Consider the following 12,023-nt stretch of genomic DNA (forward strand, 5'->3'; position numbering starts at 1 on the left):
GAATCCTGAATAAACAACAACCTTCTTTCAGAAAAAAAGTATGGAATTACTTATTGAACGCCCCTCACATAAAGATGAATGTCTTGAATGGGCCAAACAGCACATACAAGATTTTAGATATACAAGCGCAGATATTTTTATTCGGCACTGAGGACAGAGTACGGAACAACATAACACCAGCATTTACATTTGTCTCGAAATTTGGTAGAAAATCCGAAGAAATTCTGGTCGTATGTAAAGTACACAAGCGGCAAGACGCAGTCAATACCTTCGCTGCGCTGTGCCGATGGTACTGTTACCGATGATTGTGCCGCTAAAGCGGAGTTATTGAACGCAGTTTTCCGAAATTCCTTCACCACGGAAGACGAATGGAATATTCCAGAATTTGAAACACGAACAGTTGCTAGCATGGGTTTCTTAGAAGTAGATACCCTAGGGGTTGCGAAGCAACTCAAATCGCTTGATACGGGCAGGTCTTCAGGTCCAGATTGTATACCGATTAGGTTCCTTTCAGATTACGCTGATACAATAGCTCCCTACTTAGCAATCATATACAACCGCTCGCTCACCGATAGATCTGTACCTGCAGATTGGAAAATTGAGCAGGTCGCACCAGTGTTTAAGAAGGGTAGTAGGAGTAATCCATCGAACTACAAACCTTGTCGGTTTGCAGTAGGGTTTTGGAGCATATACTGTATTCAAACATAATGAATCACTTCGAGGGGAACGATCTATTGATACGTAATCAGGAAACATCGTTCTTGTGCAACGCAGCTAGTTCTTTATTCACACGAAGTAATGGCCGCTATCGACAGGAGATCTCAAGTTGATTCCGTATTTCTAGATTTCCGGAAAGCTTTTGACACCGTTCCTCACAAGCGACTTCTAATCAAGCTGCGGGCCTATGGGGTATCGTCTCAGTTGTGCGACTGGATTCGTGATTTCCTGTCAGGAAGGTCGCAGTTCGTAGTAATAGACGCAAATCATCGAGTAAAACTGAAGTGATATCAGGTGTTCCCCAGGGAAGCGTCCTGGGACCTCTGCTGTTCCTGATCTATATAAATGACATGGGTGACAATCTGAGCAGTTCTCTTAGGTTGTTCGCAGATGATGCTGTAATTTACCGTCTAGTAAGGTCATCCGAAGACCAGTATCAGTTGCAAAGCGATGTAGAAAAGATTGCTGTATGGTGTGGCAGGTGGCAGTTGACGCTAAATAACGATAAGTGTGAGGTGATCCACTTGAGTTCCTAAAGAAATCCGTTGGAATTCGATTACTCGATAAATAGTACAATTCTCAAGGCTGTCATTTCAACTAAGTGCCTGGGTGTAAAAATTACGAAGAACTTCAGTTGGAAAGACCACATAGATAATATTGTGGGGAAGGCGAGCCAAAGGTTGCGTTTCATTGGCAGGACACTTAGAAGATGCAACAAGTCCACTAAAGAGACGGCTTACACTACACTCGTTCGTCCTCTGTTAGAATATTGCTGCGTGGTGTGGGATCCTTACCAGGTGGGATTGACCGAGGACATCGAAAGGGTGCAAAAAATGGCAGCTCGTTTTGTATTATCGCGTAATAGGGGAGAGAGTGTGGCAGATATGATACGAAAGTTGGGATGTAAGTCATTAAAGCAAAGACGTTTTTCGTCGCGGCGGGATCTATTTACGAAATTTCAGTCACCAACTTTCTCTTCCGAATGCGAAAATATTTTGTTGAGCCCAACCTGCATAGGTAGGAATGATCATCAAAATAAAATAAGAGAACTCAGAGCTCGAACAGAAAGGTTCAGGTTTTCGTTTTTCCCACGCGCTGTTCGGGAGTGGAATGGTAGGGAGATAGTATGATTGTGGTTCGATAAACCCTCTGCCAAGCACTTAAATGTGAATTGCAGAGTAATCATGTTGATGTACATCACTTGCACACTAATAATTATAGCTATTAAGAGTAGTATGTTTTTAGGCTGAGTAGCATCTTCAACAACGCGTATCGAGAGCAAGTCATTAACGCTTATTTTCGCCTGGGCAGCAGGACAGGTGTTGGAGTGTGGACTTGTGCACGCAAAACGTGAAGCCTGTACTGACAGGTATAGTCCCCTTAGTGGTGCAGATACGACCTTGTATACGGAAAGACTGTTAGATGGAAAGAAAGACACCAACTAACATACAGAAGTGGGTAAAAATTATGGTACCAATGACAATAATAACTGCACTTCGGAACAGTAGGTGACTGTTGGCGTCTAGTGTGGTTGAAGAGTCGCCACTTCGCCTCTTTTTAAATGACGGGAGGCGTCGAGTGCACTGACATCTCAGTGAAGAGTTTACCCCTCAATACTGAGGGCATAGTTCGGTTAGAGTTGGTCCAGTTAAGCTTTGGGAGTTGTACTCTGTACCATGACTCTGATCCACAGACTCAGCTTACTCTCAACATGAACCAGGACGTTCATTTCGACATTCTTGCTGACCAAGTGTTGCATTTTTCTCTATATCTTCACGAAATGTATTCTGTGAACACTGCCTTTCTCAAAGATAACAACATCTGTGTTCATAGGCCTACATTCATACCTTCCTAATGTGGTGGAGGCTCAGGCATCGTCATCACATCTTGTCTGATGCAGTAAACCACTCAACCTTACTCTCGCTGGATAACTCTGGGACTAGAATCTTAATTGTGACAATGGTCCATAGTTGTGATGAATTTTTTACGTGATTTTGTAATGCCTCCAGGTGACTTTTTTCATTTGACGTGCGATTGTACTATTTCAGCCGTACGTCATACTTAACTAACTGAAATGGAAGCATTACACATTTGATGCATTAGTATCACTAACGAATTTAATATAAGAACACATCATATCCCAAGGTAGACTACACACATCAAAAAAAGTTTTGCATTACCCCAGTTCCCAGAACTCCTACAAAGTTAGACGTTGACTGTGAATACTGTATGACAGACACAGTCCCTTTGAATGTTCAGAGATGTCACTAAACCCGCCCAAACATGTAAACAACCATGTATGAGCAGCGCCTATTAGACGGAGGGGGTCCGACAGCCGATCGGTTCCAGTCACTCCACCGGGAAGGAGGTACACGGTTCGTGTTGTCTGTAGTTCAACCATGCCTAGACGGTCAATACCGCGGTTCCATCGCGTCCGCTTTGTTACTTTGTGCCAGGAAGGGCTCTCAACAAGGGAACTGTCCAGGCGTCTCAGAGTGAACCAAAGCGATGTTGTTCGGACGTGGAGGAAATACAGAGAGACAGGAACTGTCGATGACGTGCCTCGCTCAGGCCGCCCAAGTACTGTTACTGAAGTGGATGACCGCTACCTACCGATTATGGCCCGGAGGAACTTTGATAGCAACGCCACCGTGTTGAATAATGCTTTTCCTGATGCCACAGGACGTCGTGTTACGACTCAAACTCTGCGCAATAGGTTGCATGATGCACAACTTCACTCCGTACGTACTTGGCGAGGGCCACCTTAGCAGCCATGACACCATGCAGCGCGGTACAGATGCGCCCAACAACATGGCGAATGGACCGCTCAGGACTGGCATCACCGATGAGTGTCGCATATGCCTTCAACCAGACAATTGTCAGAGACGTGTTTGGAGACAACCCGGTCAGGCTGAACGCTTCAGACACATTGTCCAGCGAGTGCAGCAAGATGGAGGTTCCCTCCTGTTTTGGGGTGGCATTATGTGGGGCCGACGTACGCCTCTAGTGGTCACGGAAGGCACCATAATCGCTGTACGATGCGTGAATGCCATCCTCCGACCGATAGTGCAACAATATCGGCAGTATATTGGGGAGGCATTCGTCTTCATGGACGACAATTCGCGTCCCGATCGTGCACATCTTGTGAATGACATCCTTCAGGATCAGGATAACGACATCGCTCGACTAGAGTGGCCAGCATGTTCTCCAGACATGAACCCAATCGAACATCCCTGGGATAGATTGATTAGTGATGTTTATGGACGACGTGACCCACCAACCACTCTGAGGGATCTACGCCGAATCGGGGTTGAGAAGTCGGACAACATGGACCAACAGTGCCTTGATGAACTTGTGGATAGTATGCCACGACGAATACAGGCATGCATCAATGCAAGAGGACGTGCTACTGGGTATTAGAGGTACCGGTGTGTACAGCAACCTGGACCACCACGTCTGAAGTCTCGCTGTATGGTGGTACAACGTGCAATGTGTGGTTTTCATGAGCAATAAAATGAGCGGAAATGATATTTATGTTGCTCTCTTTCCAGCTTTCTGTACAGGTTCCGGAACTCTCGGAACCGAGCTGATGCAAAACTTTATTTGAGGTGTGTAGAAGAATTATAACTTATTTTACAAAGGAGTAGTCAATAGCCGCGCGGGATTAGCCGAGCGGTCTAGGGCGCTGCAGTCATGAACTGTGCGGCTGATCCCGGCGGAGGTTCGAGTCCTCCCACGGTCACGGATGTGTGTGTTTGTCCTTAGGATAATTTAGGTTAAGTAATGTGTAATCTTAGGGACTGATGACCTTAGCAGTTAAGTCCCATAATATTTCACACACATTTGAACATTTTTTGAGTAGTTAATAGTCGGCCGGAGTGGCCGAGCGGTTCTAGGCGCTACAGTCTGGAACCGCGCGACCGCTACGGTCGCAGGTTCGAATCCTGCCTCGGGCATGGATGTGTGTGATGTCCTTAGGTTAGTTAGGTTTATGTAGTTCTAAGTTCTAGGGGACTGATGACCTCAGCAGTTAAGTCCCATAGTGCTCAGAGCCATTTGAACCATTTTTCAAGTAGTTAATAGTGTATTATGGCACGCACATCTGTATTCCTATGACTACATATAATTGTCACCAATCGGAAATAGTTTTTTTAGGAGCACGTTGCTTTCTAGCAGTTGATGCAAAGCTCTCATATACACGATCGGGTTACGCTAATGTGACCACCCGCTATGTTTGAAGTCAATGTGAAATGACGACTCACAGACGGAAGGTGGTAGCATTAGCAGTGGAGGGTACATAAAGCATGTCAGGGGGACGCGGATAAAAGTGCAGTGATGCAGAGCAATTTATCTGACATCCAAAAAGATATGATGATTGGTTTTTGGGTCAAGGGTAGGAGTATTTCCGAAACAGCTAACTTTGTAAACTGTTTGCGTGCTGCTGTGGTTAAACTATACCATGCATGGCAAACTGGCGCTGTCCCAAACCAGTGATGAGGCAACTGTGTTCCACCACAAATGACAGGAGTGAACGTCGATTGTGGAGATCTGTACAGGCGAATAGAAGTGCAACTGTTGAGCAACTGACGATCCAGATGAAACACGGGGCTACCAACAGTGACTCCTCAACGACAGTACAGGAAAAGTTGCTGTATATGGGCTTTGTCAGCAGGCACTTGGTTAGGCCACTCATGCTGGTTGCTGTTCATCAGTGACGAAGACTGGAATTTGGATGCCAGTACCACAGCTGGACATCTACTGACTGGCGACAGGTGGTCTTTTCAGGTAATCACATTTCATGTTCCATCGGAGCAAAAGCAGACACCCTACAACAATCTTTGGAAGGGTCTGGGCCAGAAGGAGCAGTGTTGATGCCCGGGGAATATTTTCATGGCACTCCCTGGCTGATCTCATCATTACAAAAGACACAAACGATCACCACAAGTAAACATCAATCATTCGGGGCCATGTCCTCCCCTATATGCAGTTTACTTTTCCTCGGCAAGATCCCACCTACCAGGAATCCAACGCGTCACACAGCTCGCAATGTAGGCGAAGAGCCCTAGGATGAGATTACCGTACTCTCCTAGCCACCAAACTCCCCGGATTTAAACGTAATCGAGAACCGGTGGGACCACCCCGACTGGGCTGTTCGGGCCATGGATCCTCAGCTGAGAAATCTGGTGCAGCTGGCCACGTCACTGGAGTCGGCACGGCTCCACGTCCCTGTCCGTACCTTCCAGAACCGCACTGTCTCTCCGCCTACACATCTCGCAGCAGTCTGGCCTGCAAAAGCTAGTGTTTCAGGCTTTCGAACGATGGTCGCATTTATGTGGCCGAACAGTGTATAAGGTCGACGTTTATAACGTACGTGTACTACAAATACAGGGTGTCCGAAAAGTCTTTCCCTGATTACAGGCTAGAAGTAAGATACAAATATGAAACTTGTGTCGAATTGTTTACAACTATCAATTTTTTTTTCTGTTTTAGGTTCGCAGTACGTAAGTAGTGGGTGAAGTGCAGTGCCCAAGAAGCCATGTTAACCAATCAGGAGAAGGCACAGTGTGTCCTGTGGTACCATGAGACGCGATCACCAACCACAGTGCACTTCCAGACAGCATTTGGAAGGAATCCATCTGATGTCAAGAGCATTAAAGCCTGGTATGAGAAGTTCAACAACACAGGATCGGTTGCTGACCTTCCGAGGTCTGGTCGACCATGAACCTCAACAGACAGGGTGGAATCTGTAAGGCAGTCTTTTCTGCGAAGTCCGAAGAAATCGGTGCGCAAGGGCTCACGTGAATTACAGATGCCAAAATGCTCTCTCCATGACATTTTACACAAACGTTTATTGTTTCGTGCATACAAAGGGCAAATCGTTCAGGCCTTGTTGCCCAATGACAGTACACGTCGATATGACTTTGCGGTCGAAATGCTATCACGTATTGAGGACGATGATGGTTATCTCAGACGAATTGCCTTTTCCGACGAAGCGACCTTTTTTGTCAGTGGAGTAGTGATCGCCATAATGTGCGCATTTGGGATTCACAACCCCCTGGCGAGGTCATGGAGTGGACCAGAGGCAGTCCAAAGGTGAATGTTTGGTGCGCGCTATTGCACGATCGAATTATCGGGACATTCTTCTTCGCTGAGACTACCATCACATCTGCAGTGTATCTGGACATGTTGCAACTGTATGCTGTTCCTCAGCTGCTTCAGTATCACCCCGATGTCTTGTTTCAGCAAGACGGTGCACCGCCTCATTGGGGTTTGGACGTCCGTGCCTATCTCGATATGACCTTTCCTGGGCGATGGATTGGTCGTGATGGGCCAACGGTTTGGCCTCCACGCTCTCCTAACATAACCCCGTTAGACTTCTTTTTATAGGTTTACGTCAAGGACGAGGTCTACCGAACACGTGTACCAGATCTTGAAACCCTGCGGCAACGGTGCTACCAAGGGTGCTCATGTGGAAACCTAGATAGTTTGTAAACAATTAGACACCAGTTTCATATTTGTATCTTACTTCTAGTCTGAGTTATCAGTTTATGTAATCAGGGAAAGACTTTCGGACACCCTGTACTGTAATTATTTTACATAAATTCATTAATTAAGTCACGTAAGTTTTTGTTCTAACGCATATTTGATTATCGTTCATCATTAGTGCAAATGTGACTATATGCAATTTCTATAAAAGGAGCTGGAAATATTTGTTGTGTTGTTATGGGAATATCTTTTCAGTGAGTCGTTAGAAACATACGGGATGTTCAAAAAGTCTCAGCAGTGCCGTATGATTGTTAGTCGTGCGTGCCGTATGCCGCAGTGAATATACCGAAATGAAACTCAATGAAAAACAAATTATTAATTTATTTAATATTCATTTTTACTTACAAATTTTCACATTAAATGTTGAAAATGTCCGCCCTGTTGTTGAATACACAACTCTATTCGTCCAATCATGTTTCCACACACAAGCTGTAACATTTCTTCTGTAACAGGAGCAGTTAAAGTGGATATTACGGTTTTCAACTCATCGATGGATTCTGGACGGTTTTTATAGACAGTTGCTTTCGCTTCACCCCAGAAGAAAAAGTGAGGCGGTGGTAGGTCAGGCGATCGTGGAAGCCAAAGTCTCTGCGAAATTATGCGATCACCAAAAACATCAGCAAGCAGTGACATTGAAACGCGAGCTGTACGAGCGGTTGCACCATCTTGCTGAAAATAACCGTTCAGTATTTCACTTTACACCACTTCTCCTATGAATGGGTACAGAATATCACTGCAGTGTCGTTGTCAGTTTATTGTTTCGTTGAAAAATATGGGACCCACAATCCGACGTCTAGAAATTGCAATCCAAACTCCTATTTTCACAAAATGAAGTGGTTCCTCATGAATACACAATGGATTTGCAATACTCCACATACGAGAGTTTTGCAACTTCATGTACCCGGATAAATGAAACCACGCCTCATCAGTGGAAAACGTTTCATTAAGAATATCCCTCTCATTTTGTTGAACGAAATTTTGGAACCATTGACAATAATGCAGTCTCTTGCCATGATCAGAATTTTTCAGTTCTTGCACGACTGTCACTTTGTATGGGAAAAGTTCTAACTTTTTCCTTGCAGCTGTGTGGGCCGTTCCGACACTAACAGCGAGGCCGGCCGCAGTGGTCGAGCAGTTCTAGGCGGTTCAATCTAGAACCGCGCGACTTCAACGGTCGCAGGTTCGAATCCTGCCTCGGACATGGATGTGTGTGATTTCCTTAGGTTAGTTACGTTTAAATAGTTCTAAGTTCTAGGGGACTGATGACCTCAGATGTTAAGTCCCATAGTGCTCAGAGCCTTTTGAACCAGTTTTGAACTAACATCGATTTCCTGGGCGAGTTTTCTTACTGACATGTTCGGACACATGGACATTTTATCGGTTATTTCGATTAGTTTATCCTCAGACAAAACGCTAGGACGACCACTTCTCGGTGCATCTGTCACTGAACCCGTACTTCGAAATTTGTTAATCAAATCTCGCACAGTATCGCGATGTTGGAGTGTTGTGTCCGGGTAAAATTGAATTAAATGTTTGACGAACTGAAACTGTGTATTTACCGCCAGCTTTAAATACTTGTTCGACTAAAAACACACGTTCTTCAATGGTTAGCATTTTAACAGTGATAAAAACGAAACAAAGGAACAAAGGAATTAAAATTCACGTCAACACGTAACGACACACTCCAACGATACTACTGACTCGGGCTGAGATAAACGAAACAGTGGAGTGCAGGGAGAGTCCACTTGAAGGGAAGTAACCCAGGCAGGCGAACAGTCATACGGCACTGCGGAGAGACTTAATCAGTCCCGTATTACACTCCTGGAAATGGAAAAACGAACACATTGACACCGGTGTGTCAGACCCACCATACTTGCTCCGGACACTGCGAGAGGGCTGTACAGGCAATGATCACACGCACGGCACAGCGGACACACCAGGAACCGCGGTGTTGGCCGTCGAATGGCGCTAGCTGCGCAGCATTTGTGCACCGCCGCCGTCAGTGTCAGCCAGTTTGCCGTGGCATACGGAGCTCCATCGCAGTCTTTAACACTGGTAGCATGCCGCGACAGCGTGGACGTGAACCGTATGTGCAGTTGACGGACTTTGAGCGAGGGCGTATAGTGGGCATGCGGGAGGCCGGGTGGACGTACCGCCGAATTGCTCAACACGTGGGGCGTGAGGTCTCCACAGTACATCGATGTTGTCGCCAGTGGTCGGCGGAAGGTGCACGTGCCCGTCGACCTGGGACCGGACCGCAGCGACGCACGGATGCACGCCAAGACCGTAGGATCCTACGCAGTGCCGTAGGGGACCGCACCGCCACTTCCGAGCAAATTAGGGACACTGTTGCTCCTGGGGTATCAGCGAGGACCATTCGCAACCGTCTCCATGAAGCTGGGCTACGGTCCCGCACACCGTTAGGCCGTCTTCCGCTCACACCCCAACATCGTGCAGCCCGCCTCCAGTGGTGTCGCGACAGGCGTGAATGGAGGGACGAATGGAGACGTGTCGTCTTCAGCGATGAGAGTCGCTTCTGCCTTGGTGCCAATGATGGTCGTATGCGTGTTTGGCGCCGTGCAGGTGAGCGCCACAATCAGGACTGCATACGACCGAGGCACACAGGGCCAACACCCGGCATCATGGTGTGGGGAGCGATCTCCTACACTGGCCGTACACCACTGGTGATCGTCGAGAGGACACTGAATAGTGCACGGTACATCAAAACCGTCATCGAACCCATCGTTCTACCATTCCTAGACCGGCATGGGAACTTGCTGTTCCAACAGGACAATGCATGTCCGCATGTATCCCGTGCCACCCAACGTGCTCTAGAAGGTGTAAGTCAACTACCCTGGCCAGCAAGATCTCCGGATTTGTCCCCCATTGAGCATGTTTGGGACTGGATGAAGCGTCGTCTCACGCGGTCTGCACGTCCAGCACGAACGCTGGTCCAACTGAGGCGCCAGGTGGAAATGGCATGGCAAGCCGTTCCACAGGACTACATCCAGCATCTCTACGATCGTCTCCATGGGAGAATAGCAGCCTGCATTGCTGCGAAAGGTGGATATACACTGTACTAGTGCCGACATTGTGCATGCTCTGTTGCCTGTGTCTATGTGCCTGTGGTTCTGTCAGTGTGATCATGTGATGTATCTGACCCCAGGAATGTGTCAATAAAGTTTCCCCTTCCTGGGACAATGAATTCACGGTGTTCTTATTTCAATTTCCAGGAGTGTATATACATACCGAGCAAAACTCACGAGATACCTCCAAATATCATGTCGGACCTCCTTTTTCCCGGTGTAATGCAGCAGCTCGACCTGACATGGACTGGTCGTTGGAGGTCTCCTGCAGGAATGTCGAGCCATGCCGCCTCTACGGCCGTCCATAACTGCGAAAATTTTGCCAGCGCAGGATTTTGTGCAAGAACTAACCTCCCGATTGCGTCGCGTAAATTTTCGATCAGACTGATGTCTGACGACCTGAGTGGCCAAATCATTCACTCGAATTGTCCAGGGTTTTCGTCAAACCAGTCACGAACTATTGCCGTCTTGAGATATGCAGCATCGTTGTTCGGGAATATGAAGTCCATGGAGTGCTGCAAATTGTCTCCAGGTAGCCGAAAATAATCATTTGCATTCATTGATCGGTTTAGATGGACCAAATGATCCAGTGCGTTCCATATAAATACAACCCACACCATTACGGAGTTCAAATTCATATGGCTCTGAGCACTATGGGACTTAACATCTGAGGTCATCAGTCCCCTAGAATTTAGAACTACTTAAACCTAACCTAAGGACGACACACACATCCATGCCCGAGGCAGGATTCGAACCTGCGACCGTAGCGGTCGCGCGGTTCCAGACTGAAGCGCCTAGAACCGCTCGGCCACTCCGGACGGCAATTACGGAGTCATCACCATCTTGCACAGTACCTTGTCGACAACTTGGATCCGTGGCTTCGCGGCATCTGGGCCACAAACGAACCCTACTGACAGATCTTACCAGCTGAAATCTGGACTCATCTAATCAGGCCTCGGTTGACCAGTCGTCCAGGGTCCAACCTGTATCGTCCCGATGTCAGCAGAGGCGCTGCAGGCGATGTCGTGCTTTTAACAAAATTCAAATGGATATGACCACTATGGGACCTAACGGCTGAGGTCATCAGTCCCCTAGAACAGAACCACTTCAACCTAACTAACCTAAGGACATTACACACGTCCATGCCCGAGGCAGGATTCGAACCTGTGACTGTAGCAGCAGCGCGGTTCCGGACTGAAGCGCCTAGAACCACAGCGGCCGGCGTGCTTTTAACAAAGACCCATTAACGCCTAATTTCGCACTGTTCTAACGAATACGTTCGCCGGACGACCCACATTGATTACTGCGGTTATATCATGGATTGTTGCTTGTCTGTTACCACTGACAACTTGACGCAAACGCTGCTGCTCGCGGCCGTTAAGTGAAGCGTTGTCCGTGGTGAGGGGCAACGCCTGAAATTCTGTATCCTGCCGGCCGGAGTGGCCGTGCGGTTCTAGGCGCTACAGTCTGGAGCCGAGCGACCGCTACGGTCGCAGGTTCGAATCCTGCCTCGGGCATGGATGTGTGTGATGTCCTTAGGTTAGTTCTAAATTCTAGGCGACTGATGACCTCAGACGTTAAGTCGCATATTGCCAGTTGAACCATTATTGTATTCTCGGCCCGCTCTTGACGCAGTGGATCTCGGAATATCAAGTTCCCTAACGATTTCCGAGA

The sequence above is a fragment of the Schistocerca serialis genome, chromosome 10, assembly GCF_023864345.2.
Source record: "Schistocerca serialis cubense isolate TAMUIC-IGC-003099 chromosome 10, iqSchSeri2.2, whole genome shotgun sequence".
In the NCBI taxonomy this organism is placed as follows: domain Eukaryota; kingdom Metazoa; phylum Arthropoda; class Insecta; order Orthoptera; family Acrididae; genus Schistocerca; species Schistocerca serialis.